This window comes from Equus przewalskii, chromosome X, assembly GCF_037783145.1.
Source record: "Equus przewalskii isolate Varuska chromosome X, EquPr2, whole genome shotgun sequence".
NCBI classification, from domain to species: Eukaryota; Metazoa; Chordata; class Mammalia; order Perissodactyla; family Equidae; genus Equus; species Equus przewalskii.
In genome coordinates this window covers 73424502-73441951 of record NC_091863.1, presented here as the reverse complement: position 1 = coordinate 73441951, position 17450 = coordinate 73424502, and the positions used below count along the sequence as shown (strand labels likewise).

The following is a 17450-nucleotide window of genomic DNA, read 5'->3' as shown; positions in this document are numbered from 1 at the left end:
GGTTTATGGCTACGCGCTTAAAAAAAAAAAACTAATTCCTTTGTGGAGTGATAAACTGTTTTTCGGTTCTTAGTAAACGTCATACAATTTATGAGCTAGGTAGGCGTTTTTGGCTAAGGGATGAAAAGTCATTTCTTTAGAGAAAGTAGAACCCTTTTTATTCAGCTACACTCTTAGAAAAAGTGATTCCTTTTTAAATGAGAAAATGATGCCCCTTTTCGGCTACGCGATTATAAGAAGTTCCTTTTTTAAACCTAGGCAGAATTTTCCACACCTACCATCTCCACATCCAGCAGGTGCTGGCTGAGCACAGCCCCACGAGTAGGGCGGGAAGGAAGGGGGGGCAGGCAAGGACCAGGCGGAATGGCCCGGGGGACCCTGCGCTCACTGTGGCGCGCGGCGCTCTCGGCGCTCTCGTTCGCTCTGCGCCAAGGGTCGTGTCCCCAAGGGTTAGAGCCAGCCTGGCAGGGATCGAAACCTCCGGCCCCCAGAGATAGAGCGCAGCGGGGTCGGGCCGCGCAAGGTCCGAAGCGGGCTCTTTCTGGGCTCGGGGCATTGCCCCTTAGCTCGGACCGCTCTGCTGCGCTAGCCCGAGAGTCCAAGGTGTGATCTTTTCTCAGCACCTGCTCGGATCTTAGAGCTTTCTCAGCCTCGAAGCTAACTGTATCCATTAAAGTGAAAGACCTTTTTGCACTGCCAATGTAGGAGAAATTCACGCGCGGACACTTTTTTGACAGAAGTGAGAGTTTTCGCAAAAGTAACCAAGCCAAGCCGAGCGGTGGCAGTGCCAAAAAGATACTCTGTCTGCGCTCACCTCTGGGGTTTGCTCTTTCTCCTATTTCTAAGGAAGAGATGGGGGAAGAAGGAAGGGAGGAAATCAGAAGCGTCTCTAAAACCACTCTGTGGTCATAGTCAAGACCCCAGGCGCAGGCGGCAGGAAGCTTCCGCGCACTAAGTGCGGGACGCACACCTCACACGCCGCGCTCTGTTCTGGCACCCAGACCCAATACTTACCAGTGATCGAAGCCTCTAGAGTAGAATGAGGTGGTAAGTGAAAAAGAGAAAAGGCTTCTGCTAGCTCCACGGAGACTGCGATTGCTGTAGCGGGCTCTTCCGCCACAGCTCGCAGTCCGCGGAGCAGCTGGTGTAGTGGAGGCTGCCTCTGAAGCTGTTCGGGCCGCCCCGGTTGGTTGGGCTGCCTGGGCTGCCTGTGTCGCCGCTGTCACTGCCACTCTGCGCACTCTGTTCAGCTTGCTTTCTGCTTTGCCGCGCGGGCCGCTGCGTGCAGCTCGGGCTCACGGCTCCTCCCGCCCTGACAGTTCGCCGACTGCAAGGAGCCAGTGCCGAGCCAGCCCTTTTCAATGGCGAGGGGGAGGGACTTGATAGAGGGGGAGAAGGGGGAAGGAAGGGGGGTGAGCGAGTGGAGGGCGGGGGGAGGGAAGTGAACCAGTGCCCGGGCCGCCTGCTGGGAGGGGATGGTGCAGCACCAACTGCTGGGTACCCCCCTCTGGTCCCCACTCCCTGCACCCCACATCCCCCACCGCTCCGGGGACGGCCCCTCCCGGCTGACGGGGAACCGGGGGAGAAGGGCGGGGGCGAGATGGAGGTAAGCTTAGGAAGTTACTGTTCGCTGCCCCGAGAAGGCGGCAGAATGTGGGCTGGCGGCACACTCGAGTGCGGGACCCGCTACTGGGGAAAACGCGCCGCTTTCGGGCTGTCAGCTTTGCAGAGCGAAAACGAGGGCATGCATTGCTCGCTCTGTCCTCTGCTTGCTGCTCTCTTCGGCTTCCCTTTAAGTTTAACTCATTCACATTATCTTACAGAAGTTTTATTTTTCTTGTTATGTATGCTTTTCTCGTGATCCCGCTGACCGCCTTGTCTCCAGCTAGAGAACAAGCTTCCAGCAGCACCATTTTCTCATACAAAGGATACTTAAGGCAGACTAGTGGAAGTAGGGGCAGGAGTCCGGCAGAGCCGCAATTGGAGCAGAGAGACTGTGTCTGCATATATTACACTCAACTGTGAGCCGGGTCTGGTACCTCGCTTGTTTTTCAGATTGATCGTTTGGAGGCGGCGGAGAGGGGGTTGAGGGGGAGATCTAGCATTTGGCTATCCCAGAGAGCAAGTACCAGTGAGTATAAGCAGGTCAGGTCGGTGGCTTCGGACTGCTTTAGTTAGGGCCAGGGCCAGGGCCAGGGCCAGGGCAGCATCGCGGGAGCGGATAGCGCGTGTCCGAGGTAGGAAAGGATGCAAGAGAGGAAGGAACCCAGCCCGGAGCCGCAAGACTGGTGCTTGCCAGCGCGCTCTGGCTGCCTAGTCGGTGACGCCCGAGCGGGCATCCGGGTGCCAGGTCTCCCAAGACCACTAAAGCGACCAAGGGCAACGTGGTTGGTTTATAGCTCGGATGGGTCTTGGGTGTCTAGAAACAGGGCTAATTCCCCTGTCCCTGTCATGAGATTAAAAGCAAATGGCAACAACCACCCAAACCTTCCCGGCTGGTCTACTCTGATTCTTGCTCCAAGGAGCAAATACTCAAATTTATCCAGAAGCCAGAGAATGAACCAGGTGAATTCTCTAAATTCTTCCCCAGAAAGGTGTAGGATTTTAGAAGAAAAATCCATTTTATGTGCTGAACCAATAGAAAATCCTATCTTTTTAGTGCTCTGCTTTGTTTTTGGAAGGAGGAGGCTCTCTTTCCTGAAATAAAAGGAGAAAAAGTAGATAATGTTTTCGGGCGCCAAGAGCACAGTATTCATTTTTATTTTTGTCTACTGAATGGAAGGGGGAATGCATCTGCATAGGGATAGAACTTCAAGAAGGAAAAATTTTGCCAATTATTGTGAGTTTATTTTCTCTAATGGCAAGTTTTCTTCATGGCAAGTTTTTCTTTTAATTGAAAGGCAAATGTTTCTGTCTTCTTTCCCTAGTATGACCCTCTCCATCTTCATAACTGCCTTCTTTCCGATTCCTGATATTTTTAAAGGTTGAAACCTTTATTCAAATATTTCTCACATCACTTTTTTTCTGTTGTATTTTTTTTACACCTAAAGCCACTACTGAGAGTGACATTAGCAGCACAGTTCAGTGCCATCTGCATGAAAGAGGACACAAGGAAGTATTTACTATTACATTTTACTCCTCCTGTAACTCTGCCTCCATTATTCATAGTATCCGGCACATGCATTGTCCTCTTCTTGGGAGCTAGGAAATGTCTTGGAGATGAAATCAGAAGCTGTCAAATGCTTGCAGCTCCGACTCCTGGAGTCTGCTGGATGAGACCCTGTCACAGGGGATGGCTGGAATTCAATGAAAATAAAATCACTGATTGATCCAGGACAGTATGGCAAAGCCACGCCATAGAAGCACTCTGAGAGCACTAATAATCTTTCATAACATCCACAATAATCATTCACTAGACAGCAATTAATTTATTTCTTAAGATTTCCATCCAAACCCAAGGCAGGGGGAGAGAACTATTCAATGACTGTTATGAAGTATTGTAAGTTATCATCATGACAGACTCATGAAGTTAGTATTATTATCCACATTTTACAATTCCTGAAACTGAAGTTCATAGAGGACAGGTAATTTGCACAAGACTATGGAGCTAAAGAGTTACAGACTCTGGATTTCCATTCAGAGTGTACAGCTCCTAAATTCAGCTACGTGGTTGCTTTATAGTTAATCTAGATTCATCTATAATATATAGCACACCATTTAGTTTTAAGTGTATAGTCCAATAGAAAATTATTTCTGTAGAGTGGAAACACGACTTACACACCAAGAAGACTACTAGTTGAACCAAGTGACCCGGAAAATCATCTGAGAAATTCACTTTCCTGGTAAGACTGACAGAATTCTACATCTGATAATAATGAAATTTGTTTCCATTTTCTCTTTTCCTGCATTCTGTCTGATGGTGGCATCAATGAGCAATGGAATAACCAAAAGACAGGGCACCTGGCAAAAGCTCTCCTCTCAGTGCTCTAACTCTAAAACAACTAATGAGGCCTCTACTCTGCCTACTTACAGAGAGAAGAACTCCTTGATTGAATGCCTTTTATGCACCGTCTGCATTATATACATTGTCCTATTAATCCTCAAAATCGTTCTATGAGATACGTATTATTAGGTTCATTTTTTTTAAAAAAAATGAGGAAACAGACTAGGTAAAATGCCCAAGATTATATAGCTATAGAGTTGGGAAATTCAAGTCCACATCATTTCCAGTCCACTATGCTGACCTTCAGCATATGGGCCTCAGATTGTGTGGTTACATATTTTCAGAATTTGCATTACATCAAAATTTTATAATTAATGAAAGCCCTGAAAAGTTAAAAAGGAACTGTAGGAATTTATTTTTTGGAGGAGATACTATGGAGGATCTCTGATATTTATTACATTTTATTTGGTCAGTGTTCCAATATGGAGCTTGACCCAGAATTCTACGAAGGTCAGAAAAGGGAAATTACGGCAATGTTACCCTATAAACATGGAAATATGTCTAATCTCTGAGTCTAAACTATAAAACTATTATATAATTACAGAATGGACAGAAAAGAGATTTAAAATACTTCAGTGAGTAAGGATGTTTCTCAGGCCGATAAGAATTGATTAAAACTGAGATAATGTGTTAATCTGAAGAGGGATTGATCAGCCATGGAGGCCTAGTAAAATAATACTCATAGATGAGCATTGGTAACTCTTATCCATGTACGTTTTCATCTCACTGGCAAAACCACCCTTGACACGAGATTGATGATGCCAATCAAATATTCTGAGATTTCAATTGCCCTTGCATTGAAACACCTCTTATCAAGCAGTCTGCCATCTGATTATGATTTGCCTTCCCATGTACTGTCTGCAGAGAAAATGCACGGGTCATGCAGATGGATGAGAATGAGTACTTTGTATCATGTGACAGTTATTTTGCATCAAATTCCATTCATCTTTGTGTTGTTCAGGACAACTTGCACCATAAATTGCACATAAATGTTACAATCAATAAATCATCGCTGTTATTGAGAAAATAGGTGGATGTGTGCGCACAAAACTGTAAGACTGGATAAATTACATTCTCTGTGATATTTTTCACATTTAATATTAACCATCAACAATAATTGCAATTAGTAGAAGGCAATAATGCCCAGTGGTTCAGAAAAGGACTTTGGTTTTGGCCAAATTTGGAGTGCTGGCTCTGGCATTTTCTACCTGTCTGTCTGTGGGCAAATTAATCTCTAGACCTTTACAGTATAATAAGATAGCCACTAGCCGCATGTGGCTATTGAGCACTTGAAATGTGGCTAATCCAAATTGAGATGTGCTGTGAGTGCAAAATGCACACCCTATTTTGAATACTTAGCACATGCACACACACACACGTATGTAAAATATTATAATATTATAATATTTCTATATAAATTGCATGATGAAATGATAATATTTTGACTAATTGGTTAGCTAAACATATTATTAAAAATAATTTCACTTGTTTATTTTCAGTATTTTTCATGTGGCTGGTAGAAAACTTAAAATTATATTTGTGGCTTTCGTTATACTTTTTTTGCACAGAGTTATCCTAACAAGCTTCAATTTTTTCATGTAAAAATAGGGATAATGTTTATTCAACTCAATTATTGCAGTGATATTTAAATAAGGTAATGCACCTAAAATGCTTAGGACAGTGCCTGACATTAAGCTAAAAAGTTTTCACTCTCCAAGACTTAGGAATTACAGATGTTAAGCAAAATTAAAAAAAAAAAAAAACCTTTAACATGTTAGGGACTACTTAAAGATAAACCTTTAGTTAAGAATTAGTTTTCTTTATCTCAAGCGAAATCATTCTACTTCCCTCTCTTAAAAGGACGACAAACATACATGTGTGGTGGTGGCGGGGATGGGGGGGGGATTTTGTGACACACAAAATGATAATGTTTATGCTAGTGCTTTGAGGAGTTAAAAGCAATTTCTCAATTCTGAGCATTTTTACTATCATAATTTGTGCAGGCACTTTTATACTTAATTGGTAGATATTTCTAGCGTTGAGGCATTCAAGTCGCAAATGAAAATAAGGCTGAAACTGGTGCAGGTACACCGAGGGCAAATGAATTTCAACAGAAGCTAAAGATAAAGAAACGGAGAAAGCCTGGTAGTTATGGAGCTCTATGTTTTCAGTAGTTTGACTGCAGAAATGCTGTACCTAGCTGATGACAAAATGCATAGCTCAACTGGAGACACTAGAGGGTGCTATTAGTGAGAGCTTAGAAGGATGAACAAAGTCTTCCAACGCCCTTCCCACTCCACCACTATAGATTATAAGAATTTGAAAAGGGCATACCTGTGAAATGAAACTACCACTTCTCTATTTCCTCCTGGACATGACTTGCAAGGCTTTTTTAGTCCTGCGTCTGACTTTGCAACATTACCAAAATAATAAAATTATTACAAGTTTGCTATAGTGCTGGGGCAAATAATTGGGAAAGTTTGACATGGTTCCCTGCTTTGAGAAAAACTTTACCAAAGCTCAAGGAGGGGAGGACGAGAAAGAAAAATACCCAAGAAAGGGCTTTTATTGCAGGAAAGATTTCGACAGAAATCCCTGACTACTCTAGCAACCTCTGTAATTAAGTATGGGTGGGGCAATTGTTTGATAATCATGCCATATAAGGTTTTTTTTTTCCTCTCTAGGCTTGAACAGCTACACACTTGTAGTGGACAGAAACTACAGCTGAATTTCTTTCGTAGGAGCCTGGGAATTACAGCCTTATGTGTATAGCTGAACTTTGCTGAAGCACTGAGCTCTGATTAATGCAATTAAATGAGTAAAGGTAAGTGGTGATGTTGTCCTCAAGGTTACTGTTTCCTTCTAAAGAATGTGTCGCTCCTACTGTACTCTCATTTTTCTACAGATTAGCAGTTGCAAACTGTACTGCATGTGGCTTTTCATCTGTGTGTTATTTTCCTGTATTGTGATAGAAGCACACGAGCAGGGAAAATTATTGTCTTTTAAAGCATAGAAGGATCAGAATGCTATTAGCGGTCTCTATCCTTGTTTTCTTAGGACAGGCATTAGCTTGAGTTATCCAGATGTTGCCCGGTGATGTGAAAGATTCAAAGAGATTTTGATTGCTGGGGAGAAGAGAATTCTTTTTTGTTGTTTCTTTTAACATTGACATTGATTTTTTTTTCCATCCTACCAAAACTCCTATGTGGTCACCTCTTCAGGAAGTAGGTATCAGCTACTGCTCTAAATTTAGGAAATACACACACATTTAAAAACAATCATATAATGTTTCCAAAGCAATATATTGAGATTGATAAAAATATACATTTTTAAGAATCCTGGACTAATCCCACACCACTCTGAGCCTTCTTTACTTTTTAAGCTTCTTTATTTCTGTTATATGACTATGAGCTAAGTAGATTTAACTTCTGTATGGTTTGTGAAATCAGTTATATTTTCTGATGTATGTTAACAAATATATTGTGTATTTCACTGAAACATGTAGGAAAACTGCCTTACTCTTTTTTTTTTTTTTTTTAACAACCATAGCTGTGGTTTAGTCAACATAGTGTTTAATGGATGGCTACTTGGAGCCATTTTTCTGTTGACTAGGGTACTTCAGACATCTCATTTTAAATGATTAGACATGCATTTAGGTAATCAACACAGGGTTTCTGTTTTCTTTTAAGATCGAACAGTTTTCATTTCATCATTACTGAAACTTAGCTGAATGTCAGTTTCTGTTTTTGGATAAAATATAAAAACCAAGAATTTTACTCAGTTGCCAAAGTGCGGCTGGTCTCAACTATTCCTTTTAGGTTTCCTTTCATATAAGGTGAAGAATGGTAACTCATTTTACTTTCTTGCCAAAAAAGAAAAGATGTCTTGAATTTTTCAATTAATTGTTTTTTCTTGACTAACTACTAAATAAAGTGAAACCACAAATGCAACTTGGCACACTATTGATCCTATTGTGTTTGCCTTTTTTGACAGGATAGATAGTGAAGAAAAAGTGCTTGGAGCATAGAAGCATTCTCCTTTTAAGGGAAAAAAGCATAACACAAAGTTGGAAATTAAAAGAAAATATTGTTCCTGGATTCCTTCCACTGAGGATGTTGTTATTAGGCTCCATCTTCTCTAAATCTGTTGCTGAAGCTCAAAGCGCTAAAGGAGTTTCTCCAGACTGAACCTAATCCTGTCATACCAAAGAATCCTTCAAAACTCTCCACCTTGTCAACTGATGGGGTTTTAAATTCTATGTCTTTTCAGACCCAGTATTCAGTGTTCTTGTGGTAAATTCAGCAGATCCGAGTTTTACTCCAAGACTAATCTTAGCTATCTAGTTTGCACAATTAGCCATCTACCTCAATTATCTGAGTGGCACTCTAATACCCACTGCTAGTACCAGTGTGCAGGCTCTAATACTTAGTTGGAGCATTGGCATCCTGCCTAGTTTCCACGGGTCCATTTCTCTGGTGCCCTAGGCTGAGTATCAATGAGATATTACCTGCTTGGCTGAGGTAATCAACTTGTTGGTTGATCCCAACAAGACAACTTTCTTAGAACTGCCCCATAAATACCAAAACAACTTATGACTCTAGCCTCACATTTTATGTTTTACATTTTTGGACCATATATTTTATGGAAGATGCTGAAGTGGGTAGGCTATGTTGGTAAGCCTTTTGCAATTCATCACAATAAGTAATATGTTATTCACAGATGTTTATAATTCTCCAACAGTGCAATTGAATGAATTACTTAACACCCACATTTCTACTCTCATCAATTATAAATTATTCTCCAAAAAAAATCATAAGGATGTAACAATCATAGGAAAATTACGAATAAAATACCAGAGAATGTGAAATTAGCTTTGTTATAAACTTGTTAAATGACAGAGGTTTCCAAATATCCTATGAATTATTACAATTGTCCCATTTTTACAAGGATCACTTGGGGTGGGGAGCCTGAATGGATTTCTGAAAAGGCGATAATATTTTAAAAACGCATTTACAAGATAAGATGTGTGGTAACTTTGAAGTGTATATCAACTAGTGACACAGACAATGAAATGTATATCTTCAAAGTTAGTCGAGGACTTCAAGAAGTATATACTTATATTGAAAGTATTAAACTGTATTTGTCAACTATTGTTACAAACTAACATTTCATGGAGAATTAAATACTGCTATAGTTTGTACTAAATTAACTCATTTTTAACTCTGTGTCATTCTAGTCTCTTTTTCAAAGGTCATTCTAGGTTATACAATGCATAAAAATAATATAAATTGAAATTTTCTCTGAAATATAGTGCCTGCTGCTTATACTTCGCAGAAAAACTATGGCATGAGGTGCAGTCTAGATTGGCAAAATTTTCAGATAAACGATATCTTTGTGGTTACGTTGGATTGGCTCTACCAAGCAGCCATAAATTATAGTTCAATAAACTCTTAACAAAATTAACTTGGTTTAGAGTTCTAGTCAACTAATAATAAATGAAAAGAAATCCAAAAACTAAAAGATAATATTTTGTCCCCAAGGCATATATGGGAACTAGTAACCTGGATTGGATCTCAAGGAGGAGGAGGAGGAGGAGGAGAAAGGAGAAGAAGGGGTGGGGGAGAGGGGGGTATGAAGAATAGGCATCCTCAGGGTCCTGAGAGAGGGAAGGCAGTACAGGTCCCTTTTTCTTTCAAACTCATTTTCTTTACTTTGTCCTTCAACTTCAACGCCATGACTTTTAAAACTTACTCTATACTATTTCTCTTTCAACTTTTCAACAAGTACTCCAGCAGGATAAAATGCTCATATTGAGACTGGTGTGGGGAGACATGCAAGTGATAGCAAAAAAAATTGAAGTCACCTTTCTCCTCACAATGATCTTCATACTGCAGACTCTGGAAAGAAGGAAAGACAGTTATCAGTTAGCAATGGTGGAGAAATACAAATCGATGTTCAAACTCTGCCCCTGAACCCCTAACCTTTTTACTTTGAGCACCTCAGGCCAGAGTTCCCGCTGTGTAGTCTGCAATAGAAAAACAACTCCGAGGGGAGAGGGCAGTGATGGTGTGCTTGCTGTGGCTAAGACCCTCCAGGGGGCAGCAGAGGAACATGTTGAAGTTGGGTGAGGTAGGGTTTGCTGGCGAGAGGAGAAACAGGTTTATTTAGAGTAGGACCTTGAGTGTCTTTAATATGCAAATATGTGTGGTGACTTTCCAGCAGGGGTATATGAAGAGTTTATTCAACTAGGGAACCCTTTTCAAATAGTATGAAAACTGCTGCCGGGCAGTTTTAAAAGCACCTCTCTGGGCTCTTCAAACCTGTCTGACCCATTGTGATGAGGTGAATCCTTCTGCACATGGCTATGTCATACTATTAATATTCATGTTACCCTTGATGTGCTGCTGCCCAAAGCAGACCAGACTCCATTCAAAACTGAGGCTAGGAAGAGCAATCTAGGGACATGGAAATGAAAGCTAATAAATTGAAGAACTCTGTACATTGTAGCACAACAGTGAGAGATTCCATTGTATCTATTTTTGCCATAATGTATTACATTTTTGTCTAGAACTTATCTAGAACACAATTTTAATAGGCTCCTCTTTTTTGGCTATATTTTTACAGCATGGCATGAAGGGAGTAGAAACAGCTACAGTGTATTTTATCTAGTAGTCTAGAAAGCCTGAATTCAATTTGTAATTCTATGTCATTCTAGCTGTATAACATTTGATAAGTGACTTAAATGCTCTAAATTCCAATTTCGATAACTGTGTGTTGAGATATATAATTACCTCGAGAATTGTTATGAGGAATAAATGAGATAATGAGCATAAACGCAGCTAATGGAGTACCTGACACAGATAGTCTAATGTAGTTGGACGCTCCAATAGATTTAGACTTCATTAGACACTTAAAGCAGTCATTGAGGTAAAAGAAAATGGGAGGTGGGGCTAACTGTATTATTCACCCATTCATTTGTTAGTTCATCTATTCATTTACAAACAAATATTTAATGAAGAACTATATATTCAATGCACATTTTTAGGTATATTAATTCCTTAAATAGCCTTTCCGTTTCACGTGTAATTTATAGCTCTATGGTGAGTTATATAATGCTGAGTACAACCCCGTTAATTGAGGGAGGCAGGGATTGGTAACCTCGATCTATCTGCAGAAAATAAATATCCCCTTCCACCTCACCTCCCACCATATAACTTACACCTTCCCTGAGGAGCCATTTGCCCTGAAATACATTCCCAAATTAAAATGAATGCTTTGTATTGTATATATATGTGTGTATGTATATACATACATTTGTAAGATAGATAGATAGATGGATAGATGTAGATATATAGCGATAGATATTTTGAAACAGCAGATTGTCACTAGTTTAGATTATTTGAACAGCCACACAGTGATCAAATGACTGATATAAACAGAGGCAGATTAACTATGAAGCTCCAGAAAGTTTTCAAGTATTATAGAGCTATGTCAAACAGTTTATTAATACACATATACTATTCTCTTGGCTTTTGCCTTATTGGTGATGTCCGCTTATATAAATTTGTCATTTTTTGTGATTCTTTTTTCTCTATAAATTAATATTTTCTTTAAATCAAATTTCGTATTAGTAATTTTGTATTCTTTTGTTAAAGAGAGCCCCTGTGTATAAGCTTCAGACTCTGCAATACCAGGATTCACCCTCTATCCATGTCAAAAGATCTCCCTTTCATTCTTCCAGAGAAAGTAAAAAATACCTTTAAGAATAAATTTAAGTTGTAGGCTTGGGTCTTTACTGACCAGATTCATTTAGGCGTACAAAATAGCTTCAGTTTTTAATTCTGAAAAAATTTTGATGATTTTTGTGGGCTTCTGGAATATGATTCTTAGTCACATCAGCAAGTAAGGGGAAAACAAAAACAAAATCTCCATATACTGGTGAAAGAGATTTTTGTCCTTTAATTAAAGGACAAAAAGCATGCAATCTGTATAATATGGAGCTCTGTAAACTAGGAGTAGCCTTTATCATCTTGGAAATTATAGAATTTGTTCAAGTTTTGGACTTCTGGTCGTAAGACATTTTTCTTCTCAGATAATCATCTGTCATGTTTAAAGGATATATGATATTCCTGAGAAATCAAATGAAATGGAATTTTGTATTGAACATAAAATAGAAAACTATCAAATCAATCTTTCTTTCGAGTTCTGTGATGACAATCCTCTCTTGGATTAGATTTTTTCCACTTTGAACTGCTAAGTATATTATATTTCACACAAAAGGAACATTAGTCAAACTTTAAAACTTTTCTTCAGACCAGTTGTCATTTTGTTATTTTTAAATGGCAAGGGATAGGAAGCGATGGGATGATTTTTATCTACTCCAGTTGAAATTCGATGCTACTATTTACGGTCTGCTCTGAGAAGAAAAATGAAATCATGCTTTGCAGACTAAATTAAAGTGAATGGGTTTCTTTTACAAAAATAAAGAGTAATTAGATTTTAGCAGATAATGTCCCATGAATCTCTTAATTGTTTTTATGTTTGTAGTTATACGGCATATAATATTTTTCAATTAAAAAATGCTGATAATTGTTTAAGAGAAAGAGCAACTTGAAATGTACTGGTTAAAATAGAGCATTTTTTAGTTAAAATGTGATTAAATCTTGAATTTTTCTCCTTAGGAAAGTTTCTTTAAGTAAAGTATGTGTTTAAAGATATGGCTGAAGTTCTGCTGGTTAATAATGACCCATGGGTACGCTGCCCACATATGCATATGATCCTGCTTGCTCCTTTTTTCTTTTTTAAATAACAGCAGTGATGGGTTTCCTTTATGATCAAAAAATAGAAATTCGTTAGAGAGTTAGTTAATGGCAAAGGGCCTAGTGAGGGTGGAAACAAAATATTTTTTTCTGTACAAAATTAACTGGCCTATATGTGACTCAAATCCATGGCCTTGGACTCATTAGCACAGTGCTCTAACTAATTAAACTGATGAATCTCAACATAATGACAAATCCTAAGTGTGAAAGAATAAGATTCTTCTTTAACTTAGCTTGTTAAAACGGATGCAGACTATTAAGCAAGGATGCCAAAAACATGCTAACATTTCCTGAAATCACAATGACAATAGAGAGAAAGAAATGTCTTTCTCTCTTTGACTCCTGGTACTTGTTCATACATGCAGAGAATGTCGTAAATTAGCATTCAGTAGTCTACTGGCCAAGTGTTAATAACTAATAAATGTAAAAGATGATGGGGGGACTCAAAAAATAAAGAAAATATAGATCAGAAAGCTGGATATTGCTAAAATGCTATGTATGCATGCTCACAAAAAAATTGGAAAAGTAAGAAATTTAATGCTTTCTATTCTGAAACATTTGGTGCTGAATTAGAGGCCGCGCATCACCGAATCTAATATTGGGGGATCACTAAATCTAAATTGGGCAATGAATGCTGGTCATGGATCACTTTGGCGATCCTAATGCCCCACCTAAGAGGACTGAAGCAGATCCATCAGTTTGCTTTTTGAGCTACTTTAAGGATTCATTCAGACAACCGTATAACCCTTGCCACGTGCTTATTACCTAAGTGATATATTTACTTCGGGTGATGTTTCCTGAAGCATGTTCCTTGGATTTGTAATTAATATTAGCTTTAAAGGCTCTGAGATGTATTGCAGCGAATAAATAGATTGAATACATTCTAATTCAGAGTTTTCCAATATTTATTGCCTGGGAAGTCTTTTTTCTTTTCTTTTTGTCAATGACATCTGCTTGTTCTGTAGAACCCACTCTAAAAAATGGTGACATAAAGTAATTATATTGCTACTGAGAAAGCATATGAAAGAATAGATGAAAATTACTTATATATTGAAGAAATATCACGAGAGAAACTGAAGCCTAATTATGTTTAGAATTAATTTTTAATGTCTCTAAATTTTACATTTTTATGTTTTAATGTATACAATGATTAAAATGAAATAGATTTAAGTAGCAATTCTTTAAGTTCTAGGCGTTTGGACTAGAGTGTCTTTACTATATATCAAAACATTCATGAGTACAAGAGAAGCAATATCAGTTATTTGGTCAAAGTACAATTTCTGCTAAATTACATTCTGCCTAATAATTAAAAGTCTCCTTATAGCATCCATTACATGTAATTTTCATTTGCATTCTGCCTCAAATCTCTGTGTTATTTTGTTGCTAAGTATCATTCCTGAGATGACTGATACATTGGTTTGAAAAGTGATTTCAGATGATAGTCACAGTATAAGTGAAACTCATTTCATTGACCATAATTTCTTTGTTAATTTCCTTTTGTCTTTGTTTTGTTAAGAGATTAACTTTTTATAGAGATACAAGAGAACTCACATTTATTCCAATGAATGTGATTCGGCAGTTCAGCTGAATGATCTCTCACAGACGAATTTCACTTTATAGATTATTAACATGCTAGGCAATTACAGTGTGATGTAGCAATTTTGGCTGTCTACACTCAACCATGGACACTAAAGCCACATATTTAAATCACCGTTTCTTCTTGTTAAGGTTAAAAATAGTGCTCAACATAGCAGCTATTGAAAATAAAATACTTATTTTTAGTATTTTTATTAAACTCTCCCCAGGAAATAATATACTTAATTGATCAATGACATTTGCAATTTCATTCTGTTCACTGAAGTTGTTTTTGAAAAATAATGAAGGAATTTCTACTACTTTGTCATTTCTATTTGTATTCCTGCTTAAACCCATCAGACATATTTTCTAAAATTAACCTGACTCAGACATACATATAGGCTTTCAATTAGTTTTAAAAATATGTTTCTAATTGGATAGCAAAATATTCCCTCATAACCATAAATGGTTGCTCCTCTGGTAAACTTTATCATAAGTTTAAGACAAATGAAGACGTTCTTCAAGTGGAATTCTGAATTCATGAGGGATACGTGCTGGGTGTACAGGAGGTACTTATTCACTAATTACATACCTTGTTGGAATAGTAGCACTACATATTTTTAGTTCACTTATCATCAACCATTTTTGATACCTTTTTCAGAAGAGCACCATAAAGCTGCATAATTTTATGGTCATAAACTTAGTTCTTGTTTGGAAAGAAAATGTTGTGTTCTGAAATGTGTCAATCTAATGGGGTCTGGGTCTTTCTATGGGTCTAATAACGTCAGTAGGATATTGACTGTTCTTGGTGAGTGTTTATCATAGAATTCAGCAGTATTGTTATGACAATTTCATGATCATTTTTTGGAGCTGGTAATGACTACTTTGTATGATGAGAACACTAGAAGAAGTTGTTTTATAATGATGTTTTAAATGAAGAATTAATCTGCTTTAATCTCTAACCAACGAAGTAGAAATAATAAATATATTTTATGACAACAAACTTTGTTTCATAATTGGGAAGATACTGTAGTCTTTAAAGTATGAAAATCAAAGGACAAACAACACAAATGACAAAAAAAGTTGCTATAAAAGTGTTGAATTTACTTTCTATTCTTTTCTTAGATCATAAAATATTTTCTGTGTAAAAGCAGTGAATAAATCTTTTCATTTGTCTTAATTTTAAACATATATTTGAAAGTGGAAGACATATAAAGGATCATCTGCTCCAGACCTTTTCACACTGTATTCCTCAGAGTCCTAGGGTTTCATGAGGAGAGACCTTAGGAACTAAGGTATGGGGTACAATGAGGAGGAGGCTGAGTGGGCAAGGCCCTGGGTCATCCTCAGTTAGATTGCTCTGATTTTTTTCCTGATATATATGCGAGGTTCCACTTAATATTTTATATGAAGTCAGAGTTCTGCTGCTGAAAAAACGGAAAACACCTTTAAAAGAAATCACTGACCGAGGCCATCATCCTCATTTTACAGTTGATAAAACTGAGACCCCGTGGATTTAAATAACCTATTCATGAGCATACCCATTTACTGAGTGGCAGAATAAATTGTTCATCAAAGTAACATGCCAGCATATATTTATTATTCCTCATATTTATGTATAATTCTGAACTTTTCAAAGCAGCTTCATGTCTATTATTTGATTTGATCCTCAGAAAATAGCACTATTATGTGTTTATAGAAAGCCTTAGCTCAGTTTTAGAGATGGGGAGATGAGGTTGAAAGAGATGAAGCCACCAGGGTTATACCATATTATTGGTGGAGTCAGGAAGTAAACTAAGTTCTCTTGACTCCCAGGGGCTTGCCTTGGATCATAGTTTGTTCCAATAACAGCTTGCCTGGAAAGTGGCAGTTTACACAGATGTGGCACATGCACTTGTCAAAATGCTAATCAGAAGTCTGTGATGCTGTCATTATAGACTCTCAGAACTCACTGAGATCTTAAAAAAATCTAGGCCCACATTTCCGTTTTACTGATGAAGAAACAGAAACTCAGGCTAGGTAAAAGGACTTATAGGCAGGGCTTCAATTAAAATTCATATATCTTAAATCCAAGTAAGTGTTTTTCCTAACAAACTGCGTTGCATCTTAATTTGTAAACATATGCTAAGTAGTGAAAATACATATTCTTGCCAGAGTTCCAGCACCCTTACTTTTTTTTTGTTTTTTAGATTTTATTTTTTTCCTTTTTCTCCCCAAAGCCCCCGGGTACGTAGTTGTATATTCTTCGTTGTGGGTCCTTCTAGTTGTGGCATGTGGGACGCTGCCTCAGCGTGGTTTGATGAGCAGTGCCATGTCCGCGCCCAGGATTCAAACCAACGAAACACTGGGCCGCCTGCAGCGGAGCGTGTGAACTTAACCACTCGGCCACGGGGCCAGCCCTTAGCACCCTTACAAATCATCTAGTTCCTCTATCTTAAAATGCCAAAAGACCTTGCTGTGGTAGACTCACAAACCCTCTAAGATGCATGTGATGAGCCCTTTTATGATTTGCAATGACCCTAAGGAATAAAGGAATGTTCATGTGTGAGGAAGGATTATGGTCATCTAACATTTGCATGGAAATAGTAATTTTCTTGGTCAATTAATGTGAGAACTTGCAAATGAAGAAGTTCACACTCACTTTTCTATCCAGTAGAGAGATTTAATCTCCATGTTTTCTGAATGAAGTCTCTATCCGCTAGAAGTTTAACACCGTTGAAAGATAAATAAACTTCTTTTTAGTCTCCAGGCCATTCATACTCAAGGACTGTGCTTATTTGAACAATTATTTTTCTAAATCTCTACCGGATCTATGTTTTCATAGTTACTTTTCTATATGCACTTCGTTTCTACTATTACGTCACCTCAGACGCTTTCTTTATAATAGAGCTTCTTTCACAAATACCCTTGCAAAATGAAATGTGATTTCGTATATCTTAGGTAATAACCTTAGCAGCAGCATGATTATATACTCCTCAATTGACCATTTTCTGTACTGGAATTTAGCAACTACATTTTTGCCAGTGAAAAATGAAGAAGGAAAGTATAAGAAA

General features: G+C 38.2%; 1 protein-coding gene and 1 long non-coding RNA gene across 9 annotated transcripts in view; one reads left to right on the top strand and one right to left on the bottom strand.

Annotated features, from left to right (window-relative positions):
* The window catches only part of PCDH11X (protocadherin 11 X-linked), a 666144-nt gene extending 664349 nt beyond the window's left edge, over window positions 1-1795 (bottom strand). For 4 of the 8 annotated variants that reach the window (XM_070606664.1, XM_070606665.1, XM_070606666.1 and 1 more), the window contains exon 1: window positions 1015-1795. The gene's annotated coding sequence lies outside the window, so the exon portion shown is untranslated. The remainder of the gene's footprint in view (window positions 1-1014) is intronic. The other 4 variants (XM_070606660.1, XM_070606661.1, XM_070606662.1 and 1 more) reach the window with 1 other exon arrangement.
* Window positions 1430-13706, top strand: LOC139081198 (uncharacterized). The gene is made up of 3 exons (XR_011536322.1): window positions 1430-1606; window positions 6688-6827; window positions 7997-13706. It is a non-coding gene; the product is annotated as an uncharacterized lncRNA (long non-coding RNA).
* The last annotated feature ends 3744 nt before the right edge of the window (window positions 13707-17450 follow it).